The sequence below is a fragment of the Charadrius vociferus genome, unplaced genomic scaffold, assembly GCF_000708025.1.
Source record: "Charadrius vociferus isolate BGI_N301 unplaced genomic scaffold, ASM70802v2 scaffold1070, whole genome shotgun sequence".
Classification (NCBI taxonomy): Eukaryota; Metazoa; Chordata; class Aves; order Charadriiformes; family Charadriidae; genus Charadrius; species Charadrius vociferus.
The window spans coordinates 257,901-258,199 of record NW_009646246.1 but is presented as its reverse complement, the minus strand read 5'-3'; the positions used below and the strand labels follow the sequence as shown (position 1 = coordinate 258,199).

Genomic DNA, 299 nt, shown 5'->3' with positions numbered 1-299 from the left:
TACACCCCCTGGACGGCCCATTCACCCGGCGAGAGCACCGCAACGGGGCCGCGGCGTCGCTGAGATAATTGCTGCAAATGAAAAAGGAGATTTATTCCCCAGTGCTGACTGTTAATAAAGGAGCAGGCTGACGCCGGAGCGGCTGAGGGCGTTTTCCCCCCTCTTTTCCCAGTTATTCAGCTGCCGCGGATTCCAGCAGAAACCAATTTGGATGGCTTCGGGGAGCCCGCGCTGTGATTTAATTAGGAGGAACAGCTGCTGCTTTGCAGCCACGCTCAAACTGCAGTTCGTTAGAAAAG

General features: G+C 55.5%; 1 protein-coding gene across 1 annotated transcript in view; it reads right to left on the bottom strand.

Moving 5' to 3' along the window:
- Window positions 1-299, bottom strand: part of SRCIN1 (SRC kinase signaling inhibitor 1) — a 68,534-nt gene that overhangs the window by 4,229 nt on the left and 64,006 nt on the right. The window lies entirely within an intron of this gene.